The sequence below is a fragment of the Pongo pygmaeus genome, chromosome 18, assembly GCF_028885625.2.
Source record: "Pongo pygmaeus isolate AG05252 chromosome 18, NHGRI_mPonPyg2-v2.0_pri, whole genome shotgun sequence".
In the NCBI taxonomy this organism is placed as follows: Eukaryota; Metazoa; Chordata; class Mammalia; order Primates; family Hominidae; genus Pongo; species Pongo pygmaeus.
The window spans coordinates 35,082,309-35,098,169 of record NC_072391.2 but is presented as its reverse complement, the minus strand read 5'-3'; the positions used below and the strand labels follow the sequence as shown (position 1 = coordinate 35,098,169).

The following is a 15,861-nucleotide window of genomic DNA, read 5'->3' as shown; positions in this document are numbered from 1 at the left end:
GATCCAGTCCTTTTGGATTTTTATAGAAGTTTCATTACATAGGCATAACTGAATAAATCATTCATCATTGGTGATCAACTAAACTTCGCACCCCCTGCCTCTTCCCATGAGATTGGAGGGTTGGAGGGCAGGGCTGGAAGTCCTAACCCTCTAATCATGCCTTGGTCTTTCTGGTGACCAGCCCCCATCCTGAAGCTCATTAGGGGCTGCCAGCCATAATGAATCATTCACATACAAAGGGACATCACCTTGGGGATTCAAAGGATTTTAGGAGTCGTATGCCAAGAAAAGGGTTCAAAGATCGAATACATATTTCACAGTATCACATCTATGGTTTTGTTTTCTGTGGTTTTAGTTACGCATGGTCACCTGATACAGTTTCGCTATGTCCCCACCCAAATCTCATTGAGAATTGTAGTTCCCATAATCCCCATGTGTCATGGGAGGGGCCCTGTGGGAGGTAATTGAATCATGGGGGCAGTTATCATGCTGTTCGTTCTCATGAGAGTGAGTGAGTTCTCACAAGATCTGATTGTTCTATGAGGGGCTTTTTCTACCCTTTGCTCTGCACTTCTCCTTGTTCTTGCCATGTGAAAAAGGATGTGTTTGCTTCCCCTTCCACCATGACTGTAAGTTTCCTGAGGCCTCCCCAGCCCTGCAGAACTGCGAGTCAATTAAACCTCTTTCCTTTATAAATTACCCAGTCTTGGGTATGTCTTTATTAGTAATGTGAGAAAAACTAATACATCACCCATGGTCCAAAAATATTAAATGGTAAATTCCAGCAATAAGCAATTCATAAGCTTTATATTGTGTGCTGTTTTGAGTAGCATGATAGACTCTCCAGCTAACCCATTCACTCCCATCCACAACATGAATCATCCCTTTATCTAGTGTATCTACACTGTATATGCTATGTGCCCATTAGTCACTGACTTCATCTCCTCCTGACATCCAACCAACGACATCATCAAGGCTCAGTAATCCAGGATTATCGGAAGCAGATGATCCTCCTTCTGAAGGTTAATGGTAGGCTTACACTACATCACATGCCTATATCATTCACCTCACTTCATCCCATTACAGAGGGATTTTATCACCTCACATCATCTTCATAAGAAGCGTGAGTACAGTACAAGAAGATAGTTTGAGGGAGAATATATATATATATATATAAACTTTTTTATAGCATATGTGAAGTCCTGATTAGAAAAAAAAAAAAAAGAGTCAGGCTGGCAGGGCCAGAAGAAAGCAAAGAGATACAACAAATAAGCTATGTCTTCCTTTTTTCATGGTCCAGAAATTATTTTTAAAAAGAGGAACCAAATAAGTTATAGGTCTCATTTTCTTTCTGGCCCAGGACATATGGCCCTCCAGCACAGATAACATATATAAGTCACAAATTTCCTGCTTACCGTCAAACACTTTCATGTATCAAACCCCTCAGCTGTCAGAAGAATGCAAGTTAGATCCCTTCCCTGCTACCTCGGCATTATCAGCCAGCCTAAGAACTATCCTATAAAATTTCCAGCAAGCCTTTGATCCCTGGCAGTAGGCTTTTCTTTTGCAGGCTTCCCATTGCCTTCTTGCAACATATTTTCATACCTTCTGTAACGAATCTGCCTTTCTCTAACTGTCTTGGAAAATTATTTTACCGCCACGCCACTGGCCCAGATAGTTGGTACTCCCCTATGACAGTATATTGTTATCATCGTTCTATTTTATTATTAGTTATTGTTGTTAAGCTCAGACTGTGCCTAAATCTTACATTAAACTTTATCACAGATATGTATATATAGAAAAAACATTGCATATGTAGGGTTTGGTACTGTGCAAACTCTCAGGCATTCACTGCAGGTCTTGGAACATATCCCCCATGGATAAAGGGAGACAATTGTACTTATTTTGTTGCCATACAACATAGCTTCTCCAGCTCTTCAGTTAAAATGCTTTAGTTTAGAATAAAATGCGCTATCACAAGGAAGCTAGGTCTGTGGACATCATACTATGTTTTATGGCAAAACATAGAAAATAGACCAGAGACAAAGATTCTTGCAAATCACTTTCAGCTGCCAGTGGAGAAGAGCTCAAGACAACTCAATGTGATCACTCTCACTAACCCTCTTCTGGGAAAGAGGCTAGTTAAATTTACTTAGTTCTAGTTAATTTCTCTGCCCTGTGTGTGATACCAACAAGGTTCAAATTTACTTAACATTTTCCCTCCCATGGAAAGAACTACTGAAAAATCACTTCCTTAAGAGTTTGCGGACTCTGAACCCTACCACTTATTCAGAGAGAAGCTTAAGAGGGAAATATAAATGAATATTAAAACAAAATTATCAACTCACTCAAGCTACCCAAATTTGCCAAGAGTTATCACTGTCTCTAGTGAAAGAAAAAAAATTCTTTCTCACTTGATGTAAACCAAAACATTTTGATTCTCTTGACATTTCTCATAACAGAGAATTTGGATGTAGATGAGCCATGCTATAATAATATAGACTGTATTCAAACTAATTCCCAAAAGGAAGGGAATCAGTGAGGAACATATTTGTTCCCCTATGGTATTCACTACATGGCCTTATAGTCCATTGCAAGGGATATATCAAAGACTCTGTGATTTTAGTTTTATAAAGTACAACCTCTTATGATTGTCCCTTTCTACTGCTAAAGAGACTATCGGGACCCACCTCATGGAGCAAAATGGTCCAGTTAGTGCTGTGTAGCACTGTGTAGTACCGCGTGATGCCATTTTCCCCAACCCTCCTCATTATGGGTCAAGTGTATATAGAAATTACATGTTCTCAGTATGTAAAGCATATGCCATCAGATCCTAAGCTGATGAATAAAAGGAAAACAAAAGCAAGGACAAAGAACATCTTCAATGACTACGTTTAATTACCATGGAACTTTAATTTTTTTTAATATTCAAAAGAATACCCACTGATACGGTTTGGCTCTGTGTCCACACCCAGATCTCACCTTGAATTGTACTCCCATAATCCCCATGTGTTGTGGGAGGGACCGGGTGGGAGATAATTGAATTATGGGGGTGGTTTGTAAGTCTGATGAACTCTGAGGGAAATATTAAAGATGGGGAAGCCTATGCATGTCAGGGAGTCAGGGGGTATATAAGAGATCTCTGTACGTTACTCTCAATTGGCTGTGAATTGAAAACTGTGTTAAATAATATAGTTACTAATTTAAAAAGATTATTTCCTGAACTTGCTATTATCCTATATTATAAAAAGATACAGTCAGTTTGAAAATTTGAAATAAAGATCAAAGTAATATAATATGAATATTATCTCCCAAACTGAAATATACAAAAACACATAAAGCAAATAATTTTAATTGCACACTTGGGCAATAAAAAGTGGATAAAAATGATTGAATATTTTATCTTATTTCATAATTACAAGCAGGGATTTCACACAATATGAATCAAAACTGGTCCATCCATATAATTAGGATAAATGACAATTTTTACTTTAATTTTGAATCAAAAACTATTATGCTTATTTTATCCAACAATTTTACTGAAAGTTTAATGAGATAAGGACAGATCATAATTACCTAATATTGCCATAGTAACTTTTGTACAAATATCTGCCAGTTCTTCACCAAATGTCAAAACTATGAGCAGCACTGCAACTTAATATGAATAATGCAACTGAAACCAGTACCGTGTTATGTTATATCATATTATTTGCTGTTTAAAATTTTAAGACAACACCAAAAATTATGCCAGGGCCATAGCTACTACACAGCAAAGATTTTATATAGTAGGCATGAGATGAGACTACCATCCTTAGAAAGGCCTTATTACAAGAATGGCCCTGGGCTGGTGTTTGGGACCTTGGATCTGGGAGGGCTCCTACCATTCCCTTACTGAGAAGAGTGGCTTGCTGTGCCTGTTTGTGCAAATGTAGCTTACTCTAAACAGCTGATTTTAGACTCCCTTCTTCTGGGAGTCTAGAATTTTGTTATATGTGAGGGAGAGGATGCCTATGTGACTAGCCTCCATCAAAACCATGGATACAGAGCCTTCAATGAGACTCTGGTACTGGTAGACAACATTGCACTTGTGTTGTCAGAATCTGAGGTTGGGGGAATTAAGCATATCCTGGTAACCGCATAGGAGAAGATTCTTGGAGCCTTATGTTTGTTTTCCTCCAGACTCCACCACATGCACCTTTTCCCTTTGCGAATTTTTCTCTGTACCCTTTTATTGTATTAAATGTAATAAATCAAAGCCCTGAATATGAATATTTGATAAGTGCTGTGAGTCCTTCTCAGTTAATCATCAAACCTGAGGTGGTCTTGGGAGTCTCTGATACAACTGCATCATAGAAAATTTTTATTATTTGATGTGTTATATGTAACTACAATCAGAAGGTTATTTTGCAGAATATCTGACCCTAATTTTTTTATTTTTTCATATTTGCCTTTCAGATTCCTGTATTTCTATCAACTTTTGATAAAAGGTATCAACAAGTACATTAAACAATGATGGAAGAAAGTAGTGTGAAACAAGCAACAATCCTATTTTGACCAGAAGAAATTTAGAAACCTTGATGATTCACAATATGTTCTACAATATAAAAGTTTCTAGAAAAAATGTTTAAAAGATCACCGTAATTTTCTCCAACTCAGCAGGGCTTCATTCATTTTTATAATGATCATGCATCTGGTTGGGTGCAGTGGCACATGCCTGTAGTCCTGGCTCTCCTTTGGCTGAGGCAGGAGGACTGCTTGAGGCCAGGAATTCAAGGCCACAGTCATGCTTGTCAATAGCTACTGCATGCCAGCCTGGGCAACATAGCGAGATCCCATCTCTTAAAAAAAAACTAACCAACTAAATAAATAAAAGATTGTGTATCATTCAGGTAACTGTGATAATGGTAGAATAACATATGGCCATCAGATTTACTATAATACTGTACTACTGATCATAGAGTTATGTTTTGTTTTCAATCTTTTTCTTAATGTATTATAAAACAACAAAAAACAATGTTTACCTATTAAAATCATTTCTTAATAGAACAAGTCAAAATGCCCAAAAATTGCATCCAAAGTTCAGTATGAGTTATTCATTCCTCCCGCCAAATAGTGAATTTGATTATTAAGGATCAATAGGACTTTTATTGAAGGGGGAAGAAAGTTATCTTGTATATAGATGACTAAAATGGTGGTAGTCTGATTGCCCACATAATCTAATTAAATCACAGTTACTAATTTCTGAAGAAATGTAATTCCGGAAAGGCATTTTACATTTAAACAATCTGACAAAGGGCTAATATCCAGAATCTACAATGAACTCCAACAAATTTACAAGAAAAAAACAAACAACCCCATCAAAAAGTGGGCGAAGGACATGAACAGACACTTCTCAAAAGAAGACATTTATGCAGCCAAAAAACACATGAAAAAATGCTCACCATCACTGGCCATCAGAGAAATGCAAATCAAAACCACAATGAGATACCATCTCACACCAGTTAGAATGGCAATCATTAAAAAGTCAGGAAACAACAGGTGCTGGAGAGGATGTGGAGAAATAGGAAAACTTTTACACTGTTGGTGGGACTGTAAACTAGTTCAACCCTTGTGGAAGTCAGTGTGGCGATTCCTCAGGGATCTAGATCTAGAAATTCCATTTGACCCAGTCATCCCATTACTGGGTATATACCCAAAGGACTATAAATCATGCTGCTATAAAGACACATGCACACGTATGTTTATTGCGGCATTATTCACAATAGCAAAGACTTGGAACCAACCCAAATGTCCAACAATGATAGACTGGACTAAGAAAATGTGGCACATATACACCATGGAATACTATGCAGCCATAAAAAATGATGAGTTCACGTCCTTTGTAGGGACATGGATGAAATTGGAAATCATCATTCTCAGTAAACTATCGCAAGAACAAAAAACCAAACACCGCATATTCTCACTCATAGGTGGGAATTGAACAATGAGAACACATGGACACAGGAAGGGGAACATCACACTTCGGGGACTGTTGTGGGGTGGGGGGAGGGGGGAGGGATAGCATTGGGAGATATACCTAATGCTAGATGACGAGTTGGTGGGTGCAGCGCACCAGCATGGCACATGTATACATATGTAACTTACCTGCACGTTGCGCACATGTACCATACAGCCTAAAGTATAATAATAATAATAATAAAAAGAAAAAAAAATAAACAATGTGAAATAAAACAATCTGTCTTTGACAATCCAGGACACACTTAAAATCTCGGTAGACCATCATCAGTCACCCTGTCATTGTGGTGCAGATATAAAGAAGTTTATTTAGCATTAAAAAGTAACAGAATATCATATATACTTTAGGATAGGTAGCCAATTCTTTTAAAATCAAATAATAGACATTTGTCAAATATACATATGTTAGAAATGTGTTCTTTCTTTTTTTTTTTTTGAGACAGAGTCTCGCCCTCTCGCCCAGGCTGGAGTGCAGTGGCGCGATCTCGGCTCACTGCAAGCTCCGCCTCCCAGGTTCACGCCATTCTCCTGCCTCAGCCTCCGGAGTAACTGGGACTACAGACGCCCACCACCATACCCGGCTAATTTTTTTGTGTGTTTTTAGTAGAAACGGGGTTTTAACCTTGTTGGCCAGGATGGTCTTGATCTCCTGACCTCGTGATCCGCCCGCCTTGGCCTCCCAAAGTGCTGGGATAACAGGCATGAGCCACTGTGCCCAGCCAGAAATGTGTTCTAATAGTACTTTCTTTAGGGATAAAATTCAAACGGAAGCAGTGAAAGCAGAGATATCACAAGAGGGCAGATGAAAAGGAAATTACACTAATAAATAGTACCTGACTTCCCTACTGATGTCACCAGAATTCCAAAAATACTGAGAACTACTATGTACAGCATGTCACCTCATATTTTTGTGTGATATTGCATTACTGTTCTGCAATAAAATATTTAAAAGAAATCATTTAAAAGAAATCCAAACTGCTGATCTGTAAACTATTTCTGATCAAAACTTAAAATTTTGTCAAAGCATGGCTGTATTTTGATTCCATGCCAGAGAAAGGATATGAGTATCTGATAATGGCTTCCAGTTGTTGCTGTCAGGTTTTTGTTTAGGAACACATGCAGAAGAGCTTATCAAGGGTTTGAGTACAAAACAAACATTTCCCCAAAAAATCAGATAAGAAAAATTAAATTTTTCCTTATGGGAACCCTTAGGTTCTGACAATTCTGGGAAAATGTTGGCACAGGAACTCACCAGTCTAGGCCTGACTGTGTAGGTAGCTGCTGCAGTTACAAAAAAATTAGGTAGGACCATGGTAGGTGTATTCTTCCATTCTTGAACACCAGAAGTACCACGTACCTAAATAGGAGAACTTACAACTCTAAAAGTGTTCTTTTGAAGCGGATACCACCAAAGAGCTTCTAAAATATTAATTTAACTTACTTTTTAGTAATCTTGCTTGTTAGAATGTATATTCCCCCTCCTTGAAATTCTGACATTTTTAAAAATTTTTGCAACACCCCATCCTCTGATAAACTCTCGTACTTTTCTGTAGCCACTGCTCAGGCTTCTTCACTAACTTGTTTTCCTCTGAGAAATGTTGATATTCCCAGGATCTTGTCCCTGGCCTTCTGTTTATTCCATGTCTTTCCCATCATGGACAAGCTCATTCAGATCTATGACTTTGCCTACATTATTCCAAGTCTGCGTCTCCAACCTCAGTTCTACCTCCAGCTAGAAATGCCTAAAATCCAATTACCTACTGAAAATACCCTACATGAATATTCTATTCAACTCAACATGCACAGAAAGAGGTTAGACATTCCTGCTGATCTGCTGCTCTTCTCCATTCACCTGCAAATCTCCTACTCCTTCCTCATGTCCAGGTTAAACGCTAGTTCACAACCTGGAAACCTGTAAATCATCTGAGATTTCTCTCTGTGTCCTAAATTTGTGCATCCAATAATCACTAACTCATATTATCTATATCTCTTCTCTGCCTCTGCTTTATATTTCCACTACCACTGGTTCTTAACAACTGGCTTTTACAGGCTACCAACTATAAATATTATTTCTTATATAAAAAAACAAGGAAAGCAAATGAAAAAGGCAAAAACCAGGAGAAAGGCCAGCATTTTAAAATTACTAAGTAGCTTTCTAACCTCATTTTTTCACCATGGATGGGTGAAAACCTCATAATGGATTGATGCTAGTCCAAAGATTGGTGACAAGGAAGCTATAGCTTTGGCTACTGCAAAAGCTTCCTTTGTCTTCCAGTCTCTTTATGTGATACCTTCCATCTATCCTCCATATGAGCAGTCATCCAACTGCACGCCGCAGGCCCAACCCAGCCTGCCTAATGGTTTTGTAAACAAAGTTTTATGGGAGCTCAATCCTGCCTTTTGCTTACATATTATCTATCACTGATTTCCCACTACCAGGGCAAGGTTGAGTAGATATGGCAGAGACCACATGGCCTCAAATGTTTCCCATCTTGTTCTTTACATAAGAAGCTTATGAATACCATAATCAGAATGTCCTAATACTCAGATCTAATCTTGTGACTTTTCTGCTCACAATTCTATAATGAATTCCTACAAAAAACGTTGCTGCCTCCCTACCCGATGACCATTCCTTATTCTTTCTTGCTGGAGAACCACAAGTCTGTTTGAATATTTATCATCCTAATACCCCTCCCCATCCCCAACAAGAGAAATGACTATTCTAATTTAATCACGGTCATTACATTTGTTTTCCCAGTGCGTGGTTTAGGAATGAGCATGTGGTGTAACAAAGCCAATAAAATGTGAAAGAAGCCCACTGCAAGCTTCTGAGTTTTCTCCCGTTTCAAAGAAACATGAGAAGAAAAGCAGCCCTTCCAGCCTTCAGAAATTGTGCTTTGAGAAAATGATGTTTGGAGATCCTGCTAATTAGCCAGTCATGAAAGGAGACATGTACAAAACACTACCAACAGCACAGCTGAAACAGGGACACCAAGTGGGACCCAGTGTTATCGCTGAATCACCCACCAAAGCCACTCTGCTTCCTACTGCTTTAGTCACTGTTAGTTGGGTCCTTTAGTATTTGCAGCCCAAAGCACTCCACCTGGTAAATTTCCCATAGCCTGCAGGATAAGATCTACTCAGTTTTATAGTATTAAAAAGTCCATCATGAGCTTGCCTTACTTAGGTTTTTCCCTCGTGCCCAACCACTCCCATCTCAGCTTTTGCAACAGCAAAATAGAACTGCTCATAAACCCTGCAAAGTTCACTCAAGCATCTTACGTTTTGCACCTGGTGCTCCTTCTTCCAAGCATGCCATCTTGTTAGATGTTCCTTCTGCCAAACATACAAACTTGTTACATGTCCCTTCTGCCCACGTCATCCTTCTGCCCCTTTACCTAGAAAAGTTCTACCCCTTCTGCGTGCTTACCTGAAATCCTACCCACTTTTTAACAGCTTTCATTCCTCACCACATACTTCAAGTGTCTGCATATTTAACATAATAAATGATCAGTATATGCTTCCAGAGGGCATCCAGCACATAGTAGTAGGCACTGAATGAAGTAGAAAATAATATAAATGAAAATGATCATAACAAGCTCCTGTCTGTTTTGTTTTCTGAAATGGTCTTTCTCCATTGCCCAGGCTGGAGTGCAGCCTCCCAAGTAGCTGGGACTACAGGTGCATGCTACCATGCCCAGCTAACTTTTTCATTTTTTGGTTTTTGTTTTTAGTAGAGTTGAGGTCTCACTGTGTTACCCAAGCTGGTCTCAAATTCCTAGACTCAAGCAATCATTTTGCCTCAGCCTCCAAAAGTACTGGGATTATAGGTATGAGTGACCATGCCCAGCCCTGATTGTATTTTTTTTTTGAGACAGAGTCTCTCTCTGTTGCCCAGGCTAGAATGCAGTGGTGTGATCTCGGCTCATTGCAACCTCTCTCCTGGGTTCAAGCAATTCTCCTGCCTCGGCCTCCCAAGTAGCTGGGATTACAGGCGTGTACCACCACAGCTGGCTAATTTTTGTATTTCTAGTAGAGACAGGGTTTCGCCATGTTGGCCAGGCTGGTCTCGAACTCCTGACCTCAGGTGATCCACCCACCTCAGCCTGAGCCACCACACCCAGCCCCTGACTGTATTTTTAAATGTTTGTATTCTGTAACATGAAAAAAAAGAAGCTTACTCCCTAAAAGATTCTTGATAGTTTATTCATTAAATGGACGTGTATAAATGAATAAAAATATTTTATTTGAAAATTATTGGCAGGGTGCGGTGGCTCACACCTGTAATCCCAGCACTTTGGAGGCCAAGGTGGGTGAATCACCTGAAGTCAAGAGTTCAAGACGTCTGGCCAACATGGTGAAAACCCATCTCTACTAGAAATACAAAAAAAATTAGCCGGGCATGGTGCTGGGTGCCTATAATCCCAGCTACTCGGGAGGCTGAGGCAGGGAGAATTGCTTGAATCCAGAAGGCGGAGGTTGCAGTGAGCCAAGATGGCACCACTGCACTCCAGCCTGGGTGACAGCGCAAGACTCCGTCTCAAAAAAAAAAAAAAAGATCTTGAAAAAACACATGGATATGAAATAAGGACAGCTGTAGTCTATTATGAACACCTTAAAGACCAAGACTATGTGTTTCTCACCGGTAGCTTGCAAAATCAAACTTGTAAAAGTTCTTCGATTAATATGTACTAAAAGTGTCCTCATACAGTTCAGACTGTAAAATGTATTTGGTGTCACATCTAGGTAGCATAGTAGCTTTTTTATTATTGTGAAGCACTTTTATACTTTTATAATAATTTTATATTTTTATACTTTTATTATAATTTGTTGAGCCTAGAGTTGGACTATTTGGGTATTCATTACAATAACCTTTTGGCTACTGGTAAAAGAGTATTTTGTTCTAACAAAATTACTGTTATCATGACAATTAACTAGTGGATAGAACAACTTACCTTGTTCTAATGAAGTAAATATATCTCATTCAATTTCAAATTAGGAAAAATGAAGTCAATAAGTGAGACCTTGTTGGTATAAGAATATGTAACATGACCTGTGCTTTTCAACAAGAAATTGCTTTTCTGACTTCTACACTTGGTATCTTTAAAAAATAATTTTCTATTAGTATTAGTGCTCACTGGATAAGTTTTGCAGTTCTTATTGGCATTTGTTTATGGTACCAGAAAGGTATTGTTGAGTTTCCAGTTTTAAAAAGTTACTTTTTTTACTGCCTTTTTTTTAATAGTAAATCACTGTGTAATACAGTTGACCTTTGAACAAAAGGAGTTTAACCTGCAACTGTCTAATTATATGCAGATTTTCTTCCACCCCTGCCACCTGAGACAGCAAGACCAATCTCCTTCTTCCTCCTTCTCAGCCTACTCAACTTGGAGACCATGAGGATGACCCACTTCCACTTCCACTTAATAAATAGTAAATATATTTTTATTCCTTATGATTTTCTTAATAGCCATTTTTCTCTAGATTGCTTTCTTGTAAAAATACAGTATAGTAACACACGTAACATACCAAATATCTTAACTGACTGTTTATGTCATGAATAAGGCTCCTGGTCAATAGTCATCTATTAGTAGCTAATTTTGGGGGGAATCAAAAGTTACACACAGGTTTTCAGCAGCACACAGGGTCAGTACCACTAAATCCTATGCTCTTCAAAGGTCAACTGTAATTGACATTTATTTACTAAATAAAAGCCTTTTTTTATTGTTGTTGTTGAGATGGAGTTCTCCCCTTGTTGCCCAGGCTGGAGTGCAATGGCATGATCTCGGCTCACTGTAACCTCCGCCTCCCGGGTTCAAGTGATTCTCCTGCTTCAGCCTCCTGAGTAGCTGGGATTACAGACATGTGCCACCATGCCCAGCTAACTTTCACTGTTAGCATAGACGGGGTTTCTCCATGTTGGTCAGGCTGGTCTTGAACTTCCGGCCTCAGGTGATCCACCCGCCTCAGCCTCCCAAAGTGCTGGGATTACAGGCATGAGCCACACCATGCCCAGCAATAAAAACCATTTATTTAAAAAATTAAATAGAAGCTCCAATTCCATAACTCATCCAGTTTGTTATAATGAGACTATAAATAAAATATACCACATACTAACTTAAAAATCCTTTTTCTTATTTATACAAAATACATCATATAAGATTTTAGGGACTGCAATGAAAGAAATGATTCCTTTCAGATAATATTGTTTGAGATTATAAATTATCTACACATAACTTTTTAAATAATTCTGAAATCTAACCTAATAAGAAGAAATTTAAAACACACACATATATGTGTATGTGTATATATATATGTGTATGTGTGTGTGTGTGTGTATGTATGTATACATGCAATTTACATAGTGAGCTTTTAAACTACTCTTTGGTGGTTAAAACTTCCTTACTCTTATTTGTTAATCTATGGTAAGACCACCAAGAGTAATTTACTACCAGAAGTCTTACCTGGATTGCTATTTTGAGGATTTCTAGGTGTCTCATTTTCTTTGTATTCAGACATTAGTTGGTGAATGCTATGTCTAAAAATGTAATAAGTAAAATTATTATTTTAAAACTGATATAAAAATAATTACCAAAAATATTAAATTCTTAGAGTATTTCAAATGATATCAGTGTTAATTTTAGAATTTTAATTATCCCATACACTTCTCATTTGTAAGCTCTATAAACTTCTCTTTAAGCTTCTAATTAAAGAAGAAAAAAAGTAACATGAAGTACTCATGAACTGAAGGCAGTATAGTTCAGTAAATTAATTTACATTAGCCTGATATAATGGAAAGTGTCTTAACTCAGAATAAGCCCTATCTCCATAATCAAAAGCTACTAGTTCTTGGATAAGTTGCTTTTGTTAGGTTCAATGTCTTCTTCTAAAAAGTGAGAATTTTACTGTCTTATTTTACTAGGTTGTTATAAAAATTTAATGAGATAACATATTTTGAATGCTCGGAAAAATAGTGAAGCAATGAAATAATTTGTTCTTGAACTTTATTGGTGAAACTATCTTGGAACTGCAAATAAAATCCAATGTGTATTTTTTATAGGTTCTAATATTGAAATATTGTGGTATTTGGGAAATGCTATTAGTCCTAATTTTGTTTATTAGGTGTTCTACTCTTTGTGGCTTATAATTTAGGGCATCTCATATATTTCATAGTTTGTAACTACATTTATTTATAAACCTATTATCTCATTAAATTAGATAACATAATTGTCTACTGTTACTGAGCTCATCAATCACACCACAGGCAAAAAACTAATAGATATCAAGACCTGCCTTGGACTACTATTCCTTTTTTATAGACTCAAACTCTGAACCAGTAGATCTTTGTTAGAATGATGCTTAATCTCCATGTTCACCTCCAACTGACATAAAAGATAAAACTCTTTTTGTAAGTTCCATGAAGGAGATGCAAGGTGACATTTTCTCGTTTTTGAGATACATACTAACAATAAATTTGCACACAACATCCCATGTTTTACTCAGCTCCATTCTCATTCCATAGATCACTGTATGTGAATATTTTTGTAGTGAAAATCAAAATTTCAATATTAAATGCCAACCATTTTGCTTTGACTCATGCTGTTTCCTTGGAGCTAGTCAGAAAATTGTCAAATGACCTTCCAGGGACTGCACAAAATACGAATCACTTCATGAATTTGTGTGTCATCCTTATGCAGGAGCAATGCTCATTTTCTCTGTATTATTCCAGTGTTAGTATGTTTGCTGCTGAAGCAAGCACAAAACCCTACTTTACATGGGAATACTCATGAGTCATGGATGAGACTTAGCTCTGATAAACCCAATAAATCTACTTGAGATTCAGATAATTCTATTGAATGGCTTCCTGTGAGTAGAATATGAAAATATTTTTAAAACTTGAGGTAGAAATGCAAGTCATTAGGCCAGGCACAGTGGCTCATGCCTGTAATCCCAGCACTTTGGGAGGCTGAGGCACTTCATCAGACCAAACAGTGATATGGGCTCAAGACCAAACAGTGATATGGACACCAGATTTGATTCATAAGAAAAGCCTAAAATCCAGATTTGTATATGAGTCTCCTAAATTTTACATGTTGACGCAATTTATGAAGGCAAGTGAAACATACCTATGGGCCACATTTAGACTGTAACCCTTGCATTTTTAAACTTGCTGTGGATGTATTGCCAAATGGTTGTGCAGAAAGCAAGTGTTTGCATGTAAAATATTTTCTTTCTTTAGTTTTGGATGTTTTACCAAAAAAACAGTCCCCAACATGTAATAAAATTTGCTACTAAGACTCGCACTACCCACTTCAATAATTTTTTAACATTTATTCATTTAAAATCTATTAGTAAGTAGTTTTCTGAGATTGTTAACCAAATAGATATTTAGTTCATAGGAATGCTGAAACTAAATAATTAAAAGAATTTATGGCCGAGCACAGTGGCCCACACCTATAATCCCACCACTTTGGGAGGCCAGGTGGATCACCTGAGGTCAGGAGTTCAAGGCCAGCCTGTCCAACATGGCGAAACCCTGTCTCTACTGAAAATACAAAAAATTACTGAGGCATGGTGATGGGCACCTGCGATCCCAGCTATTCAGGAAGCTGAGGCAGGAGAATCTCTTGAACCCAGGAAGCAGAGGTTGCAGTGAGCCGAGGTCCAGAGTGGGTGTCACTCCAGCCTGGGTGACAGAGCAAGATCCTGTCTCAAAAAAATTTTTTAAAAAGAAAGACTACCCATAGCAAATTTATAAAGACCCTCTGAATGTCAGTAAATAATTCATGGTGGGAAGGAAAAGATGTTATTGTGTAAGATGATAGATATTGCCAATAATATTTCTTTTAGCTTCCCAACCACAAAGGTAAAGAAAAATGGGCTAATATTATTGAAAAGGAGAGATTTAAAGGAAGTGGTACCTATCAAACTCCAACTCTTCTAGAGATTTCTTAACTCCAGAAGAGTTTTTGGAGATGGCAATTTATATATTACACTTATCTATTCAGTGATTCTTAACCAGCCATGTATCAGAATTTTGAGGAATTTGCTGTTGTTTAGTCAGAGATGGGGTCTTAATATGTTGCCCAGGATAGACTCAAACTCCTGGGCTCAAGCAATAGCCCCACCTCAGCCTCCTGAGTAGCTAGGACTGTAGCCATGTTTCACCATGCCTGGCTCCAAGGAAATATTTTTAAACACATATGTCTAGGCTTTATTAGATTTACTATATCAAAATTGTCAGAAGAGAGGTTAGCTTTGTAGAATTTTTTAAATTTCCCTAGGTTATGGTGATGCACAATTCTAGTTGAGAACTAGTGCAATTGACAATTACTTCCATCATCTGTCACCACACGACCAATTACCTTTATCTTTGAGGATTTGGCCAAAAAGAGGAAAGAGTAAAAGAGAGTTTTTACTCTCTCTTTTACATTTACTGAAAACTCCACATAATTTGTTTGGGTAGGAATAGAATAGGGACTGGTAAATTCAAAATCCAACTTGACTTTGCTATTTATAAGCTCCTTATCTTCTATCTTCCACTCAAGACAGTCTAGATTTGAGAGCAGAGTTTAGACGTTTATCTAAGCAGCTGTTTCTGCCAGCATAGGATAAGTCAGTTAATTACTTGCTTAAGGGTTTCCCACTTCATCACCACCTATTCACAGCCAATCTGGTTTCCTCACGGTCCTCCTAAAATTGATCTCTAGACGAGTGTACAACTCATTAGCTCTCTCCCAAACTGAAAACTATTATCCCCAAAACAGAAAAGAATCTTGTCTAGACACCTAAACTAGAAACAAAGAAACAAACAAAAAGCAAACAACAACAACAAAACTCTTCTTG

The 15,861-nt window shown here is 37.7% G+C and overlaps 1 non-coding gene across 1 annotated transcript; it reads right to left on the bottom strand.

Annotated features, from left to right (window-relative positions):
- Positions 1-13,667: 13,667 nt before the first annotated feature.
- On the bottom strand, positions 13,668-13,770 carry LOC129016456 (U6 spliceosomal RNA). Its single transcript, XR_008494844.1, has one exon. It is a non-coding gene; the product is annotated as a U6 spliceosomal RNA (small nuclear RNA).
- Between the last annotated feature and the right edge of the window lie 2,091 nt (positions 13,771-15,861).